The sequence below is a fragment of the Mustela putorius genome, unplaced genomic scaffold (assembly GCF_011764305.1).
Source record: "Mustela putorius furo isolate JIRA1106 unplaced genomic scaffold, ASM1176430v1.1 tig00537227_pilon_pilon_pilon, whole genome shotgun sequence".
NCBI lineage: Eukaryota > Metazoa > Chordata > Mammalia > Carnivora > Mustelidae > Mustela > Mustela putorius.
In genome coordinates, this window is record NW_025422368.1 from 31,755,654 (window position 1) to 31,780,203 (window position 24,550).

Consider the following 24,550-nt stretch of genomic DNA (forward strand, 5'->3'; position numbering starts at 1 on the left):
AGACCAACTTATCAACATTTTTCTATGTCATTCTTTTGGTGTTGTATCTAAAAATTCATTACCAAAAGCAGCATCAACTAAATTTTCTCTGATATTTTTTCTAAAAGTTTTATAGTTTTGCATTTTACAGTTAGGTCTATGATCCATTTTGAACTAATTTTGGTGAAAACGGTAAGGTTGGCACCTAGATATTTATTTATTTATTTGCATATAAATGCCCAATTGTTCCAGCTCTATTTGTTAAAAGAGACTATTTTATCTCTATTGAATTGCTGTAACTCCTTTGCCAAGATCAGTTGACTACATTTGAGTGTGTCTATTTGGGAGCTAACTCTTCTATTCTAGTACCTGTTCTAGTACCTCTTCTTTCACCAGTACCACAGTGGCTTGATTATTGGAGCTCTATAGGAAATCTGGAACCTGGGTAGTGCCAGTTCTCCAGCTTTGATCTTTTTTACTATAGTGTTGCCTATTCCAGGTCCTTTTCTGTTGCATATATATTTCAGAATCAGTTTTCCAATATGCAAAATATAAATTTCTAGGATTTTCATTGGAATTGCTCATATCTATGGATAAAGTTGAGAGAAATGACCTCTTAATAAGGTTGAGTTTTCTATCCATGCGCATGAGATTCTCTCCATTTATTTAATTCTTTGATTTCTTTCTTAAGAAAGCCTGGGTGGCTCAGTCATTAAGTGTCTGCTTTCAGCTCAGGTCATGATCCCAGGGTCCTGGGATTGAGCCCTTCATGGGGCTTCCTGCCCAGCGGGAGCCTGCTTCTCCCTCTCCCATGCCCCCTGCTTGTGCTCCCTCTCTTGCTGTGTCTCTCTGTCAAATAAATAAATAAAATCTTTAAAAAAAAAAAAGTTTTGTAATTTTCCTCATATAGATCTAATATATATTTTGTTGGATTTATACTTAAATATTTCAGTTTTTTGGTGTTAATTAAATGGCACTATTTCTCATTTTAAATCCCAATAATTCATTTCTGATATATAGGAAAGCAGTTGACTTTTGTAAACTAACTTTATATGCTGCAACCTTATTATATTCATTTATTAGTTCTGAGAGAGTTTTTTGTTGTTGATTCTTTGGGATTTTCTACATAGACAACCATGTCATCTGCAAACAGACAATTTTATTTCCTCCTCCTCAAATTGTGTGATTTTGTCTTCTATTCCTTTTTATTTAATTAGCTAGGACTTCCAGTGTGATGTTGAAAAAAAGAGACATTCTTGGCTTGTTTTTAATCTTTGGGGGAAGTATCTAGTTTCTCACCATTAAGTATGATGATAACTTTAGGCTTTTTGTAGATGCTCTTTATCCAGTTGAAGAAGTGTCCTTCTATTCCTAGTTCACTGACAGTTTTTTATTATGAAAGGATGTTGGATTTCGTCAAATGCTTTTTCTGCATCTATTGTTATGCTCATGTGAGTTTTTTTCTTAAGCTTGTTGATGGGATTGATTACATTAATTAGTTTCCAAGTGTTAACCAGATTTTTCTACTTGGAAAAAAGACTATTTGATCATGGTATATAACTCTTTCATTAGATTGTTCTTTAGATTTACCAATATATTGATGAGGATTTTAATATTTATGAGAGATATTAGTCTATAGTTTTTCTTTTGTGTAATTTTCTGCAATTAGCATAAGATTAAAAATGACATCCTAGAATATTTTCTGGAAAAGACTGTAAAGAATTGATATTTCTTTCTTAAATATTTAACAGAATTCACTAGTGAACTCATCTGGGACTAGTGCTTTCTGTTCTGGAAATTATTTGTTTGATATCTTCAATATATATGTACCTATTCAGATTATTTATTTTTCCATGTGTGAGGTTTTATAGATTGGCTCTTTCACAGAACTGGTTCATGTTACCTACGTTACCGAATTTATAGACCATAAAGCAGTTTATTATTTATTATTATTTATTATTCCTTTATTATTTTTTTTAACTCCCATGGAACCAGTAGTGATGGCCCCTCTTTTATTTCTGATACTAGTAAACTGTGTCTTCTATTTGCTTCTTTTGGTTAGCCTGGCTGAATATTTATCAATTTTATTGATTGTTTCAAATAACCAGCTTTTGGTTTTATTTATTCTCCCTATTGTTTTCCTGTTTTCAACTTCATTGTTATTAGCTCTAATATTTATTATTTATTTTAATATACCTCCTTAATTTTATAATGCTTTTCTTCCTCTAGTTTCCTAAGATAGAAGCTTAGATTATTTATTTTAGGTCTTTCTTCTTATTTAACATATATATATATATATATATTCAATGCTACAAATTTCCCTCTAAGCACAGCTTTTGCTGCATTCCACAGATTTTTATAAGTTATATCTTTATTTTCACTCAGTTCAAAATCCTTTTAATTTTATTTGGGATTTCTTCTTTTGACTCATGTGTTATAAAGAAATGTGTTATTAAATCTCAAAATGAGATTTTCCAGTTATCTTTCTGTTACTGGTTTCTAGTTTAATTCCATTATATTCTAAGAGCATACTTTATATGATTTCTAAATTTTTAAATTTATTTAAGTATTTTAAATGTGTTTTATGGATCAGAATGTGGTTTATTCTGGTGAATGTTCCATGTGACCTTGAGAAGTAAGTGCATTCTGCTGTTGTGAATGAAATCTTCTATAAATGTCAATTAGATCCTGTTGATTGATGGTGCTGTTCATCTCAATTATATCCTTACTAATTTTCTGCCTGCTGGACCTGTCAATTACTGATAAAGGGATGTTGAAGGCTCCAGCTAAAATAGTGGATTTAACTGCATCTCATTGCAGTTCACTCAGTTTTTGCTTCATATATTTTGATGCTCTGTGGGATACATACACGTAAAGGGTTGTTACACACTCTTCAAACTTATTTATCGTTATATAATGCCCTTCTTTATCCCTGATAATCTTTCTTGTCTGAAATCTCCTTTTTTCTAAAATTAATTTTGATATTCCAACTTTCTTTTGATTTGTGTTAAAATGGCATTTCCATTTTTTTGTTTTTACTTTTAATTTATCTGTGTCTTATACTTAAAGTGGGTTTCCTGGACAACATACATTTCTACCAGTCTCTGCTATTAAATTGGTATACTTAGAGCAGTCACATTTAAAGTGGTTATTAATATAGTTGGATTAATATCTACCATATTTGTAATTTGTTTCTATTCGTCACACTTTTTCTTCTTTTTTTTATTTTCTTCTTTCTCTGTCTTTTCTGGTCTAAATTGAGCATTTTATATAATTTAATCTTCTCTAATCTCTGAGGACATCAATTATACTTTATTTTTACATTTTTTATTTAGTATTTAATATGTATTTAGCATTTTTAATATTTTTAATATTTTAGTGACTTCCCTACTAACCTAAGTCCACTTTCAAATAATTCTATACCACTTCACAGGTAGCATAGGTTACCTAATAGTTGAATCTTTCCTATTTCTTTCTCCAGTCCTTAATAACATTCCAGTCACTTATTTTACTTACCCATAAGCTATAATTACTCAATACATTATTGCTACCATTATTTTGAACAGTTATCTCTAATACGTATTAATAATACTAAAGTTAAAAGCTTTTGTTTTACCCTCTTTTATTCCTCTTATAAGGCTTTTCTTTTAACATAGACTTGTTTCTGATCTATATCATTTTCTTTCTCTCTAAACGATGTCTTTCAACATTTCTTACATGGAATGTCCATTGGCAACAAATTCCCTGTTTTTGTTTTTCAGAGAAAGTTATTATTTCTCCTTCATTTTGAATAATGACTTCACTGCATACAGAATTTTAAGCTGATGGTTTTTTTTTCTTTCAACATTTAAATATTTCACTATACTCTCTTCTTTCTCATATGATTTGTGATGATATCTTAATTTTAACCTAATGAGACCTGTGTCAGACTTCTGAACTACAGAGCTGTAAGATAATAAATTCATGTTGTTTTAAGCCACTACAAAATGAAGACCAAGCAGAACAACATGAAATATTAAACCCTCCATGACCCTGGTCACCTACCTGTTTGTGTCAGTTTACATCATACATTCAAATTTTATCTTCTTATAGTACCAAATTGCTTAAAGCCTACATTAGATAAGGTACTTTGATATCAAGTACATAGAAATAAAATCTGATTAGTTTTTTAAAAAAATAGAACTTATAAATACAGCTATAAACTAAGAAATAAAAAGTCCTTGGAAGGTTAGGATCTTCTCTCCAGACAGTTGGCATCAAGTGATTAGTACCAATACCAACTACCATTTGTTTTCATGTATCTGCTTAAGGCTTAAATTCTGGAACAGAGAAAAATGGGTCAAATTATGTTATGCCAAGAGCCCTCACTTTTCCCCAGTCTCACTACCTCCATGAACCATCCATGTGACAGGGATAGTAGGATAGTTGTGTCTTTAGCCCAGAAACTGAGATCTCCTACCAAAAGGGAAAGGAGAAAAGTTGCAGGGTGGACAAAAATAACAATTCTATACATATTATGTGGTTCACAATTTTTATGCCATTCTCACTCTTGCTTACCTAGAAGGTATGAGGTTCCCTGTAAAAGAAAACCTTTTTATCTGTAGTCACAATTTTAACACCAAACATGTGGAGTTTCTTCATCAAGCAATTTTCTAATTCTTTGAGAACATCATCTGGGTCTCTTACAGTGTATTCCATTCTGATACTAACTACCAGAGTTGCCACAGTCCTCAGGTAAGGACTTGGTCCCACAGTATGATCCCCATTTCAGACACCAGATGCAGTTCAGGCCTCCCAGTTACGCTATAACTCAGGGGTTCCCATGGCCCCCTACTTGGGTTCTATAATTTGTTAGCGTGGCTCCCAGAATTTGGGAAAAGACTTCATTTACTATTAATAGATTCTTATGAAGGATACAGTTCGGGAACAGTCAAATAGAAGAGATGCAAAGGGCAAGATATGGGGGAAGAAAAAGCTTCTCTTGGCATGCCACCCTCCTAGCACCTTGTTGTTTTCAGCAACCCAGAAGCCCTTTAAAACTTTAAACCTTGTCATTTAGTGTTTTTAGGGAAGCTTCACTACATAGACACAATTGATTAAATCATTGGCCATTGGTAATTAATTCAATTTCCACCCTTTCTCTTCCTCCCAGCAGGGGCAAGAGATAGGGAGGGGTAGACTGAAAGTTTCAACCACTAATCATGCCTTGGCCTTTTTTATAACTATCCACAGTCCTTCAAGTGTCACCTCATTAGTATAAATTCATGTGTTGTTGAAAAGATTTAATTACAAATAACCAAGGTTGCTCCTTTCACCCATATCACTCCAGAAATTCTAAGCCTTTTAGGAGCTCTCAGAAACCTGGGATGAAAATCAAATATATATTTCCTATTACATCACAATATCACATCCCGAACTCATTATATTGGCATTCTCTACATACATGTCAGTTTATCCAACTAGGTTTTAAACCCAGTTTTGCATAATAGTTTTACCAAATTAGACCAACAAACCAACTGATTTTCCTCCCTCCCTCCTTATCTCCCTTTCCTCTTTCCTCTCTGCCCCCCTCCTCTTCATGCAGTGCAGTGTCAACCTCTGTGCGCTAAAGCATACTCCTGGCATGGAGAGCATTAACATTTTTTCAGAATGTTAAATAGGGATTCAAGTAAATTTTTTCTAGAGTTTATGGAACGTAGTACCCTCAGCTGACATCAGGATTACAAAAACTAGTAGTGGGACGCCTGGGTGGCTCAGTGGGTTAAGCCGCTGCCTTCGGCTCAGGTCATGATCTCAGGGTCCTGGGATCGAGCCCCGCGTCGGGCTCTCTGCTCAGCAGGGAGCCTGCTTCCCTCTCTCTCTCTCTCTCTGCCTGCCTCTCCATCTGCTTGTGATTTCTCTCTGTCAAATAAATAAAATCTTTAAAAAAAAAAAAAAAGGGACGCCTGGGTGGCTCAGTGGGTTAAGCCGCTGCCTTCGGCTCAGGTCATGATCTCAGGGTCCTGGGATCGAGCCCCGCGTTGGGCTCTCTGCTCAGCAGGGAGCCTGCTTCCCTCTCTCTCTCTCTCTCTGCCTGCCTCTCCATCTGCTTGTGATTTCTCTCTGTCAAATAAATAAAATCTTTAAAAAAAAAAAACAAAACAAAAAAACAAAAACTAGTAGTAAAAACAGATGTGCAATCAAATAAAACATTAGAGTACATATATTAGATAAAAGGCAGATCACAGAAGTGCTCTCACCTAAAAACTAAATTTTGAATTTAAAATGGAATGAAAAGTTTACTAATGGCAATAAAACATTTATAAAGGTAGACCTCATGCCATACTCTCCAAAAAGCATTTAATATTCCTTCCATATCTGGCCAAACTACAACAAAAATATCATTAAATTATAGGAAATAATGATTTTCTAGTCCCCAGCCCTAAAACAACAAAGTTCAATGATCCTTAGAAGATGGAAAGCAAATAAGATGAACCCATAATTGCCCTAACTTGCTACTGTGAGAGCATATCCAGGTTACTGCGCAAGTATGGGGAGCTCAGGCAGAGCCTGACAGGATCTTTGAGGTGAGCAAATGTAATCCAGGTAGACCAAGGGGGATAGAGTTCAAAGGGCAAAGAAAAGCCCTCCACTTGTTCCCCCTCAAATATTCAGGTGAGTACTTATCAGCCCACATATGTGAAGAAAATACCTAAGACTGGGGGGAAAACACCTTAAGAAATGTCAGAAATAGTTTTTGTTCCCACTGGACAGACTGGAAAACTTCATAAATTATGGGGTCCAGGGCAGAGTACACAGAAGGATCTTAACCTCAACAGTAGGGAATAATTGGCTATAATTTGCTAAAAACTAAGTGCTGGTCCAGTGCCACCTAACAAAGCCAAAATCCTAAAAGGATTGTTTCAAAAATAACAATCTGTCCCAGAACAAAGTCAAGAATATTTATAGAAATACAAGTACCCAATCCAGTACCCAATAAGGTAAAATTCACAATGTCTGCCAATCAAAACGTTACCAGTTATTCAAAAAAGCAAAAAAATAAAACCCATAAAGAGGAGAAAAATCCACCTCCTGTATATTTAAAAAGTTATGCGAATAAATTGGAGATATTTTTAAAGACCCAAAACAAACTTCTAGAGATGAAAACTGCAAAGTATGTAGTAAAAAATAAACTGGGATGAATTGTAATTCAGATATTACAGAAAAAAGACTAGTAAATTTGAAAACCTGACAGTAGAAACTATACAAAATGAAGTACAAATGGAAATGAGAATTATTTTTTAAAGTTTTTATTTATTTATTTGACAGAGAGAGAGAATAAGTAGGCAGAAAGGCAGGCAGAGTGAGGGGGGGGAAGCAGGCTCCCTGCTGAGCAGAAAGCCCCGTGCGATGACCCTGAGACCATGACCTGAGCTGAAGGCAGAGGCTTTAACCCGCTGAGCCACCCAGGTGCCCCGAAATGAAAATTTTTAAACAACAGTATTTTTACCTGTGGGACAACTTTAATTGACATATATAAACTGTAAATGAGGCTGAAAGAAAATATTTGTAAGTCATATATCTGATAAAAGGACTTGTATCTCAAATGTTTAAAAAATTCTCAAACATCAATATTAAGAAAAGAGACAACCTAATTAAAAAAACAAACAGACAGTTCACTAAAATAAATAGTAATTAAACACGTGAAAAGATGCCCAACATCACTAGTCATGGACAAATGTAAGTTAAAACCATAATGAGATACCACTAATACTTTTTGGAATTGCTAATATTAAAAAGACTGGTCACGCCAAGTACTGGTGATGACATGGATAAACTAGACTCTTATACACTGCTGATGGGCAATGTACAACCTCTTTGGAAATGTTTGATATTTTTTACAGTTAAACTTAACACACCCACCTTATGATCCAGCCATTTCATTCCTGAGTTTTCCCAAGAAATAATTAAAGTAAATATCCAAACTTAGATTTCATATGACTGTTATGGCAGCTTTATTTATAATTAACCAAAACATGGAACCAACCCAAATGTCCATCAACATGTAACTGAACTCTGTTATAGCCAAACAATGGAATATTACTCTGCAATGCAAAAGAATAAACTATTGATGCATACTATAATAACTAGTAACTATAATAAACTAAAAAAAGAAGGATAAACTACTGACACTTACCATAATATCAATGAATCTCAAAATAATCATGCTTAATTAAAGATGCAATTTCATTTATAAAAATCTACTAAGTAGATATTAATCTATAGTGATAGTAGTTGTCTCTATTGGGGGAAGGAGATGTTACCAAGGAGGGACAGGAAGAAGGGACTATAAGAAAACTTCAGAAACATCATTTTGGTCCATGATAGAGATGCAGCTCTCTTAATTATGGTGATGGTTCCATGGGTATGCATGTTTTTCAAACTTACCAAATTGTGTTATTTAAATATGTGCAGTTTATTGAAAGTCAATTACACTCAATAAAGCTTTTTAAAAGGGAGTATACACCAAAAGATACAAAAGATTGCTGTGTAGCTGGACATAATTCTAGATTAACCCTTTCACTCCTCCACTCCAACCCAACCCACATGCAGGTCAGAGGGGAAAAGGGCAAAAATTTAAAGTCCTGGGAATTCTATTAATCCAGAAACCTTTCCCATTTGGAGGAGAATAAAATAAGTGGGAATAATTCTGAACAGAATGAGCACCTGTTTGCCAGCTCTGGAACTCACAATTACAGAATAACTGCCAGAACTCGTAGTTTTGGTGTCGCCAAGCAGAACGTAAAGGCATAATCAGAAAAAGATGAATTGTAGACAGAAAAAGGAGAACACAAGTGACAAAATGTTTTGAAGGAGCAGGAGACCAGGTTAAGAGATTCCAGGTGATGTTTTTCTTCTATCTGCTACACTCCAGGGGATTAATAATGCTGGTCTCAGTCTCTCTCAGTACTCTTAAATCTCCTGGCACCATTTTTCCTAAAATAGGGGCTAGGTTGGTTAAGGGTTGCTAAAAAGAGACATGAAAAATGAAACCTATTTAATGAAAGTTCCACACTGTATTTGTGGAATATTTTAAAACTCTCCCAATAAGATACATTCTCAACTGTGAGGCATGAATGTGTCTCAGAAAAGAACTCAAGTGAGATAGAAGAGTTGAGTTCTCCAAACTGTCCATATGTCAAGTAAAGATCAAGCATCCTGTCATGCACTTGGGTTTTAGAAGAATGGGCTGAGGACATAATGTTAGGCCTTCAGACTATATAGCGAAAGTTTAAGAGGTTTGATATACAAAGTGAGAAGGAAGTCACATCCGGTTTGATGGGGATTACCATGTTAAGCACCAATAGCTTAAAAGAAATGTTAGATATGCAAAGTGTTAACAGTCAAAAGAAAGAGGGGAGGAGAAAGAAGGGAAGGAGAAGAAAAGGAAGCATCAAAAGAGAATAGGAAATACTGGGGAAAAAATGTAACTAAATATAATGAAGAGATTTTCTATGAGTTTCTACTTCTACACCATTACCTAATCAGAACACAAATTAGAGTTTTTTTAAATCCACAAAGATTAAATCACTTAAAAATGATAAAATAAGAGGGTATTGTAGAGTTAAGAACACATATTGAAGAACACCATTTTATAATTAAATTTAAAAGAATAGAGAAAAGTTGTTTAACATTTTTACTTGTGGACTAAGGATAAAAGGACTTTATTTTTATTTTTTTTTGACTTTTACTTCTCAATAGGCACATAAAACTAATACCATTAAGATGCAATAAATAAAAAGTTTAATTAAAGGCACATACAAAGCCAAAATCTAAAATGAGATCTTAGAACAAGGACTTGATAAAATCACAGTAAATTCATAAAAAATGAAAATGATTAAAACAATTAGAAAATAAAAGATATAGACTACAAGTATAATCCAATCTAAATATTACTGGTTTCCCCAAAGTAAACAACACAACAATGGAACAGAAAAAGTTTTCAGTGATGTAATACAAGAAAAATTTCTGAAATGAAAGAACTGAAGATGCATTTTATTAGGAAAAAATTATATCCCCAATAAGAAAGAAGAATGTGATAAATAGTGCAAAGTACAATATACTCCATCAGTGTGGAAAAAGAAAAAATTAAATCTTAGCAATGGAATTAGAGAAGGCTTCATGCCAGAGATATATTTGAAATGTGCCTTGAGAGCTAGATAGATTTCTATGGAAGGTTATGGTGAAGAAATGACAGCCAATAGTTTCAGCAAAAGTGAGAAACTATGAAGAACATGTGATGAAATGCCCAAAATGTGAGGTTGACAGAGAGGTAAACTCAGAAGTGCAGCATAAGAGTAGGAGGTGCCTGGGTGGCTCAGTGGTTAAAGGCTCGGCCTTCGGCTTGGGTCATGATCCCAGGGTCCTAGGATGGAGCCCCACATGGGGCTCTCTGCTCTGTAGGGAGCCCGCTTCCTCCTCTCTCTTTCTCTGCCTGCCTCTCTGCCTACTTGTGATCTCTGTCTGTCAAATAAATAAATAAAATCTTTAAAGGAAAAAAAAAGACTAGAAATAATTGAGAAAACTTAACCAATGTGCTAAAATCACTTCTACATATAACTTATTCCAATGCACAATTCCTACCCCTTTGCTAAGAATTGCAATAAAAGCTATCCTTAATATTTCGGACTGAATTTCACTTCTCCCCTTTCCTCCAAAAAACTGGTAGAGCTTAGCCCACTGGTTTTCAACCTGGGACATTGAGCAATGTCTGGAGACATTCTTGGCTCTCACACATCTGGACAGAGGATGCTATTGGCATCTAGTGGGTAAGGGACAGGTATGCTGCTATTCTTGCTGTAATGCAAAAGACAACCCCCTCACAACAAAAAATTATCAGGCCCTAAACAGTGCTGAAATTGAGAAACCCTGGTCTAAAACTAAGCTAACCAGCAAAACCAAAACAAATATCTATTGATTTTATCTGGAGATGTTCAAGCAGTTGCAACACTGCTAGTTGCAAGAGATTCTAAATGTCTCTACTCACCATCCACAGACTTCTTGGCCCAATACAGAAATAACTCTCTATTCCCATTCTTTCCCAAAAAACCCACTGTGTCTACTTGTCCCATCCTACTGCTCTCATCCTTGATAGCCAAAGACACTGACCAAATAATCCCCTTTCCGTAATGTACAATCTTTCGAATCTCGGTCTGATGTTGTCCCATCCTTTCTGACCCCTGCTTCTGCCCCTCTGCATTCTCACTTCTTTCCTCTGGGTCCTCCGCAATCCCATTACCTCCTAAACAAAGTATTGTACATCTTCTACTTCTTCACAAAATGCTCATAGGCTTTCCTGTAGTTTCCTCAGATCTCCCAAACACCATGAGAGCTGAAAGGAGAGGAGGCATTCATCTTAATTCCTATTTCTTCTTTAAACCATAGTATTGCCTTTTGTAAATTTGATAGACAGAGAGAGATCACAAGTAGGCAGAGAGGCAGGCAGAGAGAGAGGGGGAAGCAGGCTCCCTGCCGAGCAGAGAGCCCAATGTGGGGCTCGATCCCAGGACCCTGAGATCATGACCTGAGCTGGAGGCAGAGGCTTAAACCACTGAGCCACCCAGGCGCCCCTGTAATTACTTTTTTAGGTCCATAACACCTGGCAACATACTCTAAACATTTGTTTTATCTGTCATTTGTGATCCTTTTGGTTACATACCCAAATTCGTTAACAATGCTGGACCTCTCATCACAAAAAACAGTCAAAATCACGAATGTTACAAATGTTCACGAGCACAACTTAAGTAGTACCCTTGTCCCACAGACTTCATCAATCCCAGGGGGTCCATATCTACTTGTTTAGCAATTCATACACAAAGACGTATCACTTTGAACTGTTCCACTTCTGAACAAACGAAAAACAAACATCAGAATCCCAGTTCTTTATGGCTGCATTAGCTAGGGTGTCTAGGTACAATAGAAACCAACTCTTGCTAATATAATAGGAAATACACACACACACACACACACAATTGTAAGAAAATTGATTAAAAGGATGGTCAGGAAGGGTGGAAATTTCAGATTTAGTGCAAATCTGAAAATGGTGGGACAGAGTAAAGCTAAGTTGGGAGGGCAGCAGATGTGATCACACCATTTAAGGGTACTAGTGCCTACTACCAAAGCCTCTGATGACTGCAGCTAAAGCTCGATTCACTGCCACTCTTCCTTGAATATTGAATGTGGCTACTGGCACTGCCGAAATGGATTTTCTATCATCTTCTATTCTTTGCAAGACTGGTTCCTTATTCAAAATTCAAGACAAGTGTGTTTTTTGCCACCATGCCTTCATGCAAAACTCCCCATTGCCTTCTCCTCCTGGAAAGTTCATTTTTCAAAATCTAGCTCAAAATGTCTCCTGTGAAGCCTTGTCTGTCCCACCTAGTAGAGCTAATCACTCCTTCCTTTGTGTCATCTAAGTACATAGCCCCTCAATTATAGCATTTTAAATATTTTATTGAAATTATTTATTTGCAAGTCTTTATTTCCTAGCAAACAGCCAGTGCCTTGAAAGCAAACACCATAATTTATCTGTGCATTCTCCAGCATAGTGTCAAGCCCATTGTGACTCAAGAGAAGATTTAATACTGAGAAGATCCCATCCTTTTAATTTTCACACAAATATTGCGGACTCTCTAGCGTGTTTTATAAAGGATTTCCATATCCTTCTGTGAATGGATAGAGCTGAGTTTTAGATTAAAAGAGTGTTGTAGATCCAGCAGAGCTATCCCTGTGTGTAGGCAGGGTGGACTTGGGCATAAAGGCAACTACCTCAGATATCACCTCCACTGCCTTTGATGTTAACCCATCTGTTCTGGGAAGGTCCCATTAAAATACAAATGTTTATACATATAGTCAGCATGTCATTTGATAACTGTAGAGCAGCATAGGATCTGAGAAGTGGAAACAGAGGAAGGAAAAGGAGGATAGGAAGCTCGGGGCTTAGGTCCTATAAGGAGAGAGGAGAAGTGAGTGTGAGTGAGAAATCCAGTGGGAAGGCCTAGATCCATAAAAAAAAAAAGCACTGGATGATTAGAGGAACACCAGAGTCCAACTTCACCTGTGTCACAATTCTACCCGGTCAAGTCAAAATGGGGTGAGAGCCCTAAGCAAAAAAGGGGTGAGAGGGATAGGGTGACTGGGTGACGGCCAATGGGGAGGTCTGTGCTATGGCGAGTGCTGTGAATTGTGTAAAGCTGATGAATCACAGACCTGTACCCCTGAAACGAATAGTACATTAAATGTTCATTTAAAAAAAAAATTTTTTTTAAAGCAATCGACTGGATGGGGGAAAAAAATCAATGCCAAATTTGTGAGCCTACCAAACAAGTTCCACCCAGTCTCTTGAATTTCTAAATTAAGAACACATTTGCATTTTAAATGTTAATATAATAATTTCAGGTTTTTAGATTGCTTTGTAATAAACCATAGAATAAAACTAAGAGATGTTTATAGTTGTGAGTGAAAGTTTTAAAATATAGTATATTCTATAATTATAATGGAAATAAAAATATAGTAAGAACATGAAAGTGAGAATTCAAAGAATGGCATAAACTGGACTTGTGATTATAGGGACTTATTTTGAAAAGAAATCATGGGCTAAGCAGTCCTGGAGGTTTAATCTCGATACTCTCGGTCCTTCTCAGTACTTCATGTGTATAAACACGGAAGGACAAGGAGGAAATCTACACTAAGAGTTTTCTTTTCTTTTTATTTTTTTTTAAATGTAAGTATCTTTCTTTGGCACTCAACTTGCTCTTATAATAATGAGAACCTTGAAAAAAAAAAGATAGACGACCTTATTTTTTTTTAATTCTAGTATAGTTAACATACAGTGCTATATTAGCTTCAGAAGTGCGCAATACAGTGATTCAACAATTCTAAATGTTACTCAGTGCTCATCATGATAAGTGGCTTCTTTGATCCCCATCACCTAGTTCAATCATCCCATCACCCACCGCCCCTCTGGTAACCACTAGCTTGTTCTCTGTATTGAGGGGTCTGGTTTTTGTCGCTTTTTTCCTTTGTTTTGTTTCTTGTTTCTTAAATTGCACATATGAGTGAGATCATACGATATTTGTCTTTCTGTCTTTAAATCTTAATTACGCTCTGTTTTTAGATCTCCACTGTGGATGCCTGAATAGCAAGAATTCTAAAGCCATGATCCCCTTTCAAAAAACTAGTCGGTCAACCCACTCACATACAGACTACAAATAACAGAGGCTAGAGAAAGTACACACAGAAGATCACTACCTAAACCTAGTGATAATTAAAGCAGAGTCCAGGATCTGCTTTATAAAATAGATATGAACAAATCAAATGCTTAAAAACCCTCATCTGGTCATACTTTTATTTATATTTATGTTAGTTTTCATTTATTTAATAGTGACAAAAAGAGTAGCATTTTTTCATAACCATTAACACAGAGTATGGGAAAAAGTAGTTTTAAAGCATCAAATGAACAAAACATTAAAATACAAAATTTTAGGGCACCTGAATGGCTCAGTTGGTTAAGCATCTGCCTTAGGCTCAGGTCCTGGGATCAGGATCAAGGTCCTGGGATCGAGCCCCCATCAGGCTCCCTGCTCGGTGGGGGAGCCTGCTTCTCCCTCTCCCTCTGCCACTCCTCCCTGCTTGTGCTTTCTCACTCTTTCTCAGTCTCCCTCTCTCAAATAAATAAATAAAATCTTTTTAAAAGTTTAATTAAAATAGAAAATAAGTTTAGAATCTAGACATGTATGGGTCTCCAAGCTCATTTTGTTCATCAACTCACTATACAAGAGGAAACTGAGGCCCAGAAAGAATGCCACCTGTTCAGCATCACACAGTTGTGAAGCAAGGTCTGATCTGGAGCTCTTGAATCCCAGACTTATGCTTTTAAGCCAGGCAAACTACAGTCCACAAATTAAATCCCACCTGCCATCTGTTTTTGTTTGGCCTGGATGATGCAAATTTTCTAATAGTTGCAAAAAAACAAAAATTCTAACATCTTGTGACATATGAAAATTATGTGCACTTCAAAGATACATATATAAAGTCTTATTAGAAAACAGCCACACCTAATTCATTTGTGTATTGGTTCTGTTTCCTTTACAACAAACCAGAGCTAAGTAATTATAATGGAGACAATTGCACACAAAGCCAAAGATATTTATCTGGCTCTTTACAGAAAAAGTTTGCTGACTACTATCTAAAAAATGAATTTAAGAAATAAGTCCTGAAGTCAACATTCTGATTTCATCTGTCAAAAAAAAAAAAAATTGTACAAAACTTCTAATTACTTAAACTCAGATTTTCAAATGAATTTAAAAGTTCCTATACGCTTACTTTCTGCACTATTTGCGACTGGATTGTTCTTTGTTTTAGGCAAGTTGGTTGCATGGTTGCATGGAGTAGAGACTTTTCAAGTGAACTTAAGCAAAAGAGAATACTAAGGATACACCTGGATGTCAAGAAAACCCAGAAATACAAGACATTGAAAAGACCTTACAGAGGCTGATGCTAAAGCTTGTTTCTGAATTTCAGTTGGCTCTAGCTACTTTAGATGCTAGAAATCAAAAACCTTTTTCCAAGTGCTCTGTCATACTTGACACAGACACACACCTCATGAGTAGTTCTTTTTCTCCTAACAACTGGCTTTTTTGGTTTATTTTCACTCTATGCTACTTGAAAGTCTACCTTGCATGAAGTTCCATACATGTACCCTAGTCTGAATTTAGCTTTCGCAACTTGGTAAATGTAGCAATTGTGATTACTGAATTAATTCTTGAAGCATTTAGTAACCTGAGTACATAAAAATGCATATGCTTGGCTTAACTCACATTTTATTCTAGCTAATGGGCTGCTAGGAATTCTGGGATTTGGCTTTTCTAAAATCAAGAATTCACACTGTTCCGATCATTCATAGTTCAGGTGATGGCAGCTTTGGAATGAACACCCAGGCCTGGAAATGGGTGTTTCCTTTAGAAGAAGCTGTTCTTGGGTTATCATCCCCCAAAATATTTTTTCTTAGTTCACAAGCATAATATTTTTCTCTATAGCTAGATTTAAATCCCTTGAGGAAAGAAATCACCTGTACTTCTATATCCATGATTGTATTTAATGAAACTTATTTAAGGATGCTGAAAATCAGTTGTGGCAGGAATGATCATTTCTTCCAGCCACTATAACAAATAAATCAACAGACTTTAAATTATTCAAGACTAAAAGGTCTAAAATAAAGAACCACGAAACCTCATTGGGTTTTTTCTAAGTAAAATATGAGCATTAGAGGTGTTCATTTTTTTTCCCTGAATACGTAGGTATCAGAATCAGCCCTCCACTTTGGTTTGAAAGGGAGGTTTATATTTTACTATTTCACATTTGAATGTAAAAACTTATGAACATAGAGTATAATCCTAGGGAAAAACAAGTACTCTGGAAATAAGTTGAAAATAAAATAAATTCAGAGAAATGTTAAACATATATATATATATATATATATATATATATATATATACACATATACATAAAATAAAATAAATTCAGAGAAATATTATACATATTCTATAATTAGAAGAAAACTTTTTCTTCTTCTCAAGAATAATAATAAATAAGAAACTGCCTACCTGGGCTTATCTCATAGGAAGTCCCAAACTTGAGAATCTAAGAATTCTTATCTTTGGTGGCCCCGAATCTAAAGCTTTTCTTTAAAATCAAAGCTTTTAATATTAATGAATATGCTTACAAAACAAAATAGAATTTTATACTGCAATTTAATAAAAGATCATTCATTAAAGCAATTTTTTTTCTTCACAAAATTGGTTGCCACCACACCAGAATTTGTGACAGATAAGGTGAAGAGTTTCATAGTTAAAACACTAAAATAAACATTTCACATACTGTCTCCACCAACCAGGATTAAATCTCTACATCAAGTGAAAAATTAAATATAATTTTATAATGTTACCTATTTATTTTCTCTCCATGGTTCATCATTTTTTTAAAAATCTATTTAGTAAAAATTTAGTACGACTTAATTCAGGTCTATTTGACACTTCATATTTGTGCTCTACCAGTGAAATTCAAGACAGTGGTAACAATAGCATAATAAAAAAATTAATCAAAATTCACCTTTTAAAAATGATTATTAGATGCTCAGCAAAGAAACAATGACAGATATTTAAAATCCTGCATATATAATGGAAGATTTTTTTAAACTGATTTAGATAAACTAGAATAATAAGTTGCCACACACAATGTTACAGTTTTTGACATAGAGGATGCACTCATCTATATTGTAAATAATAAAATTGATCTTTTTTTAACTGAGCACTAAAATATATGACAATAGTGATTATATGTCTATTCTAAAATATCACTTAAATGTATCCATCTTCCTCTGACATATAAATAACACACTATAGCATTATTCTTCCTAAAAGAAACTGACTATATGAAAGTTCAACACATGGGGAAATAATAACATGCCTACAAAAGTAAAGGAGAAGCTCTTATGATATGACATTAAATTCTAGATCTAAAGTTGTTCTGGGAATAGTTATTTACACTGCTGGTAAATTTCATATTAGAGGTCCTAGTCTATTGAGTACTTTCCTCGTATTCCCATCATAAAAAAAAAGAAAAAAAAACACATAAAACAAACACTTCTCTAAATACAAAAATCCTGTCCTAGACTTCTAATATCTCTTTGTTTAAAATCCCCACAAACTGCCTCTACCTGTAATGAAATATCTATATATATTCATAGCTATCTAATAATTTATACCATTGTTCTGCTGGCTTTATCTTACTGTAAATTTTGTTTTTAAAAAAAGATTTTAAAACCAATTTATTCTGGAGGGGAGCTGGTATTTTTAAGGGTTTTGAATACAGAAACTTGTGAGTGGTTCTTAAATATTATCTTATTAAATGCAATCATATTTTAATATGGAGTTTGACTAATTATTTAAGTCATTCAATTTTTCATTTGGCAAATATTTATCTTAATGTTAATATAATATCATACTACAAAGGAATATATATATATATATATATATGCATGCTACATTAATGGACTTTCAAGTCCTGTCCTCATTGTGTAAATTTGGATTTATCAATGACCATCTCCCATCTCTATCCCCCACCTTCCTTCTGCAACATAACTACTTAGGGGAAAAGCCCAGTATCATCATAGTTCGCCAGTTAGGGGAAATTTGTCTTAGTCTTCTCTATATGTCTAACAAAGGACTCAATATCTATACAAGATATGTGTAAATAATCTAATATGGATACTTACATACATATATATGTTAAGTACATATAATATCTATTTAACACAAAATCATTTCATCTAGTATTATAAAATATTAACGTCCAGGGTGCCTGGGTGGCTTAGTGGGTTAAGCAACCAACTCTTGGTTTTGTTTCAGATCCTGATCTCACAGTCCTGGGATCCAGCCCAGCTTCAGGCTCCTGACTCAGTGAGGAGTCTGCCAGAGATTCTCTTCCTCTGACCCTCCCCCTACTCATACGTGCACACTCTCTCTCTCAAATAAAAAAATAAATCTTTGGGGGCACCTAGGTGGCTCAGTTGGTTAAGTGTCTGCCTTCAGCTCAAGTCATGATCCCAGGGTCCTGGAACAAGCCCCACGTTGAGCTTCCTGCTCAGCAGGGAATCTGCTTCTCCTTCTGCCTTTGCTCATCCCCCTGCTTGCTCTGTCTCTCTCTCTCAAATAAATAAATAAAATCTATAAATAAATGAAAAAATAAATAACTTAAAAAAAATTTAACCTCAGAAGTTCTTTCCCTCTAAATATAATTGTCCTCACAAATATTTGAAATAATTCAAAATATGTGATAGTTTTTGTGATTATTAATTCACATCTAAGAAAGAATCTTAAGCTATGCAAGAAGAAAAAAGTATCGCAAATTTGTGTGACAACAGGAATTGTGGCCATACTGAACTTGGTAATCATTTTGTAACATTGCATATATGTGTGTTATAAAAACAAGTTTGTCACCACACCTGGTAGATGATTTCTCTTACCTACTTTCTACCACTTCCCACCTTGTTTCCACTGAGGTAACAAATGAAAGAAATAGTTACTGTCCTTTTCCCCCAAAGTAAATTCTTAATCTGTGTAAGTAGGCAGACCTTATAAATATATTCCTTCAGACAACAAAAACTTAGGTACTTCCCAGTCCCAAAAATTGATGGTAAAGTAGAGTAAAATGTAAGTTCTGGCATGTTGCCTTTGCTTTTACCATTATCATTAATATTCATCTGCTTGTAGGAAGGTCAGATACTAGAAAAATAAGTAAGCTATCGACAATTAAAATGTACTCCAGACCCATACAAAATTTAACCCAGTCAACTGTTTCTTGCTGATGACTTTGCTTAACACACCATTCAGTGTGAAACAGGGAGTGTCTGGGAATCTCTGCTGTTTCACTTCTAACACACATGTAACAATACTATCGTACACAGAATTTAAAATCTCCAAATCATGTGTCAATGTCTGAACCAAAATATCGCCTACAAATTGTGTATTTTGTAGGAACCAGGAATTGAAGGGGAGTGCTAAAAATCAAGAGAGAATGAACAGGATGGGGGAAGGGGAAAAATAAAGCAAAATCTGGGGAAGCATTGTCCATTGTGACAACCAATCCATCAGGGACCTTTGTTTGGAATTCTTCTCAGCAGGCCAGAACACAAGGTTTTTGTTTGCATAGACATTGTTTTTGGTGACAAGCAGTTTCCCTGCTAACTAACTACAGTCCTCACCCATGTTATTCTCTTACAAACTGGTGGTTTCGATCACAGAGTTATAGCCTCTGGGGAGCTCGTCTCTTTCAAGCACTGTTTGCAGATATGCGGGCATCGTGTTTTTTCTCTGTCCTAACCTCATTTTTGCCACCTGGCCAGCTTCATGTCAAAGTAATAATTTCTGTTTTCAAAGGAAAATAAAAGACTCCTAACATTATAACATTATAAGCTGAACCATTGTCCCCAAATTCCCCAAATCATTGTCCCCAAATTCCCCACCCACAGGTGCTCTCTGTGTAAAATGTTGAATATGTGTATCACTTAAAAATGATAATTTAAGACATAGTACATTGTTTTCTTGGGACCCTGAGTTTTATAGTGTTTATTGACAGTTCCCATCTATGTGGCTAACTCATGATTTGGGAGCCAATTATGTAGAATCAGTTAGCCAGTGAATGTGGACCCAAGTGAGATCTGCTCCAAGGTTCATCTAGAGGGACACCGCTGGGAATTGATGATCCCTCTGGACAAAATATTAAAGTAGCAAGATAGAGACTATTGGCCCATGGTATCTGTGGGGGTGAGATGATGAGGATCGATCTTGGCAACTCTCAAAGACCAAAATCTATTCTGTATTGTGAGTGAATCACAGGAACATACCATACTTTAACCTGATCTACTTCCAGGTGGTAAGATACCCTGATCCTGGTGAAAGATCTAGAATGTCTGTCACACAGTGCAAAGATTTTGGTCCTTGGAGTCAAATGTTTGATACTAGGCACAGCTTTTTTTCCCTCTTGTTAAAGAAGGACTCTGTTTTTATTCAGCTTTATCGAGATAGTAATTGACAAGCAAAATTATAAGATATGTAAATCTTACACTGTGGTGATTTGGTATACGTATATATTAGGCTCTACATTTAACCACAGGGATTGCCTTTGACAATCTCAACCTAATATTTTTTAATTGTATTTGTAAAATAAAAATGATACCCATGTCATACAGTTGTTGTGAGGACTTAAGTCAGATTATCTACAGGAAGTAGCTGACACCTGGCGGCAGCTCATAGATAGTGCCCTCTCCTCTCCCTTCCTAACCTTTAAATGAAGTTCCCTAGAGAGGTTCAGAAAGAACTAGAGGGCCAGCTACCATTTTCAAGAGGTCCTGGAAAGAAGATTTATCAATATATTAGAGGTGTGGACACCCAAGTTGGTATGCGGTCATAGGGGAAAGACACAGAACTCAGTGTGACTACAGTACATATTGTGAGGCAGGAAGTTAAGAGGAGATAAGTCTGGAGAGGGAGATCATTTATCTGAGAGTGGCCCTGAAGGTTCTAAAGAGAGTAATTTAGTCCGATTCAAATTTTAGATAAATAATTCTGGCAATAGAACGGAACGTACACTGGGGAATGGAAGAGAGAGTGAAGGTGGAGAACAGAGTAATAGTTCACTTGAGGAATAACAAGGGGGTGAATGAGAACAATGACAATGGAGCAGACAGACACACACACAGGGACCTCAGGACTTATGGAGGTGGACAGAGTGACACAGGAAATACAGGAAGAGAAGGTTCGACGGAGAACGTGAGAGAGAATATACCATTCAATGCTGAAAGGAATAAAATCCTTTGCATTCTGCTCACCTAGTTTAGATGCGCTTACACCTTAAACATTCCTTGTTTAAAGCAGGAAAGGATAGCTCAGGGGCCTGGAAATTATAGTTCAAACAATAGTTTAAGGGGTACAATGTATACCACTAATTAATGAAAACACAATATTGAAATGTGATATTACGCCATAGATAAAATGTCCATATACTAGATCTAAAACCGAGGAAATATCTGGGGTGCCTGGGTGGCTCAGTGGGTTAAGCATCTAATGTCAGCTCAGGTCATGATCCCAGGGTCTTGAGATCACACACGACGTCAGGCTCCACACTGCAGAGTCTGCTTCTCCCTTTGCTCACTCTCTCTCTCTAAAATAAATAAAATCTTTTTTAAAAAATTAAGTAAAATAAATAAAAGTAGGAAATGCCTGATAATAGCCTTTTTTCTTCTCATTTGTGACTTAATTACACAGAAATAATTCAGAGTAAATTTCATTTAATTATACATCTAGAGACTTGCTTTTATTAAATAATAATAATAACATTTTTATGAAGTCTAGACCGAAGTGGAAAATCCAGAATATGCAGTCACTAACCATAGAAAAATTGACCACTTCATATGAGGGGCACTTGGGTGGCTCAATCGCTTTAGCGTCTGGCTTCAGCTCAGGTCCTGGGATTGAGCTCCACATCTGGCTCCCTGCTCAGCAGGAAGCCTGCTTCTCCCTCTCCCTCTGTCCGCTGCTCTGCCTACTTGTGCTCTCTCTCTGTCTGTGTCAAATAAATAAATAAATAAAATCCTTTTATAATTAATTAATTAATTAATTAAGCACACCTAAAAATATAACCCACTCATAAAACCTTCAACCATTTTATGAATGGTAGGGACTAAGGTAAACTTGGTTACCACACTTTACACTGGAAATAACATTGTGGCTCAACATATGTTATCTCTTAAGATCAGTTCAGATACTAATTTCATTAGTTAGTGAATTCGTTTCTTTCCATACCTGTTCTAGGCATTACAGATGAAGGTGCTACTTGTACCACTCAGATACCACTGGGTCCACGCTGCTTTGGATGAATAATACAAAACCTTTGTTCCGATTCTTTTTTTTTTCTTGCTTTTTTCCCTGTTCTTTCTTTCTCCCCCCCCCCCGCCTCCTCCATAAAGAAACATGGAAATCTATACAATTTCATCTTAAAAAAAATTATAACCTAATTACAGGAGGCTTGTCTTGCTGGTCTATATGCCATCATATTTTTTAATGATATCCTCACCTATTGCCTTAAAATTTTTGAAGAATTGTACTATGATACATTCTCATATTTTCCACATATTGATCTGGTTTCTGTTATACTAGTGAAATAGAAATGTTCTAAACTTGGGTCTCTCAGCTTTAATTTTAGTAGTTACATAAGAAAAATGACTTTGTGCTTAACATGTATGATTAAACCATGACCATGTCATTTAAGTTAATCATAGTCATATCAAGATGGATTCATTGATGTGCTTAGAAATTTGTGAAGAATACATAAGAATTGATAAAATCATGTGAAAAAAATCTTCAAATAATAAAAACTTCCCGGAATAAAAGCAAATGCTTTTTGCATTTGAGATGGCTCTATAACACCAATTTTTATAACATGCACTAGTACCATTTTTTAAACTTTTATCATTAAAAAAATTAATATATTTGTTTTCCACACAATAAATTCACTCAAATACTGTGAACAGTTATCCTGGCAAACAAAATTCGTTCTACTGATTCATATTGTTTTATCCCAAGTCTCACTGAAAATAAAATTGATCACACAGCTAAGTTATGGTCACTATAATTTAGTTGCTCCTTACAGTTATATCTTAAATGTCATCTGCACTGCCTCAAATATAAAGTACAGGATAACTCTTTGTTCCTTCTTCTTTGACCTTGTTTTACTACTGCTTAAAACTTTCAATTAATCACACTCATTTATTTAAAGCTTTTAGGTTTAATATAAAGCAGAAAACCAAACCACATAACCACAGTGACACTAATTCAATGGGTCATTGAATCACTAGCTTGGTGAGAGAAGCAAATCTTCAATGAACTACACTTGTTATGTCCTTTACAAGAGCTTCTTTGAAAAAAGGAAAACAATATTTGTGTGCCATATTTTAATGACAGAACATATAGAAAAATCTATAGTGACAATGATTTTTTCACCCTACCCAAAATTTCAAAGTAGATTCCATAAATAACATTTTTACATATAGAATTGAATTTCATTTATAAAAAAATAATTTCTGCAAACTTTCAGAAATGTATCTATTATCTAAAATGGGATAAGGCTATCACTGAAAAGCAATTGAAGTGTGACCATAATTTGGTTATAGCATTTGTAATCTCATTAGCATGTTCTATTTAGCTTCAGTGGTTATGATGAAGGAGTCCCAAGGAATTCTGAGTTTTCAACTCTCAAATCCTGAAGACTTGTTAGAATCATGATATCATTGACAGATTAAAGAAGTTACAGAGAGAGGTTAATTGCCCGGGGCGGGGGGGTGGGGTTTGGGCAGGGGCTGCTGTAATTTTAATTTGTACTAGGTATGCATTCAACTAAGGATGTCTAATAAGCAGTTTGGAATAATAAATACTATTATAAATGCTATTAAATAACGTCTTAATTAACAAACACTTTTATAATTATTATCTCATTTGATCTCTACAAAAATTCTATGAGTTGGTAGATGGGACAGATATTATCATTATCAAATTCATTTTGTAAATGAGAAGATTTGGTGATGGAAACAGTAGATCTGGAAACAATACAAAATATTTTGAACCTGCTCTCTTTACTATTTTGAGGGGTAAATATTTTGAACCCTAACTTTGACATTTTGATATTTTGACTTTCTATTTATGAACATAAATATTTTGTCATTATAGAAATGTTGATAAATTTTATTTTTTAGAATAAATATTTTAGGTTACTTTTTAGAGTAAATCCATTAAGCCCAATTAAATCCATGACAACTTGTTATATAGAGTAGTTACATACTATTCTTAGTTCCATTGTCTTTTTTCTTCTACTGAAGATTTGTAATTGGGATCAGTTATTTGCAATGTAAATTTTCAATTAGCAATAATCGCACTTTGGATAAACCTCATTGGCTATGACACTGCCACTGTGCAAAGCT

General features: G+C 35.1%; 1 pseudogene; it reads right to left on the reverse strand.

Moving 5' to 3' along the window:
* Positions 1-24,436: 24,436 nt before the first annotated feature.
* Positions 24,437-24,550, reverse strand: LOC123390108 (annotated as a pseudogene).